The 743-nt window shown below is 30.7% G+C and overlaps 1 pseudogene; it reads right to left on the bottom strand.

The window, feature by feature from the left end:
- Positions 1–210: 210 nt before the first annotated feature.
- LOC129518927 (U6 spliceosomal RNA) lies at positions 211–310 on the bottom strand (annotated as a pseudogene).
- Positions 311–743: the final 433 nt, after the last annotated feature.

Raw genomic sequence — 743 nt, forward strand, 5'->3', positions numbered from 1 at the left:
TTTAAAAAGACATTTTTAGAATGTATACTGGGATTGCACTGAATCTATATATCAGTTTGAGAGAATAGATATCTTAACAATCCTGAGTCTTATAAACCATGAAAATGGTGTATCCCTCTATTATTTAAGTCTTATTTAATTTCTCTGAGCAATGGTTTTTATATTTATTTATTTATTTATTTATTTATTTATTTATTGGTTGTTGTTGTTTTTAATTTGGAGCGCTTCACGAATTTCCCCTTGCTCAGGGGCCATGCTAATCTTCTCTGTATCGTTCCAATTTTAGTATATGTGCTGCTGAAGCGAACACCAATGTTTTGTAATGTTAAATGTACAGGCATTGCATATCCATGGACAGATTATTCCTAAGTATCTCATACTTCCTGTTATTCTTATAAATGGCAATATTTTAAAATAAAATCTTCATCTATTTTCTTTTTTAGGTTTTTGTTTAAATTCCAGTTGGTTAGCATACAATGTAACCTTAGTTTTAGGTGTATAATATAGTGATTCAACACTTCCATACAACACCCAGTTCTCATCACAATTGTACTTCTTAATCCCTATCATCTATTTCACCCATCCCCTACCTACCTCCCTTCTGGTTGCCATTTGTTCTGTATAGTTAAGAGTATGTTTTTTTTGGTTTGTGACTTTCTCATTTTCCTCCTTTACTCATTTGTTTTGTTTCTTAAATTCCACATATGAGTGAAATCATATGGTATCATGTATTTTATATTCAC

The sequence above is a fragment of the Nyctereutes procyonoides genome, unplaced genomic scaffold, assembly GCF_905146905.1.
Source record: "Nyctereutes procyonoides isolate TBG_1078 unplaced genomic scaffold, NYPRO_anot_genome, whole genome shotgun sequence".
Taxonomy (NCBI): Eukaryota; Metazoa; Chordata; class Mammalia; order Carnivora; family Canidae; genus Nyctereutes; species Nyctereutes procyonoides.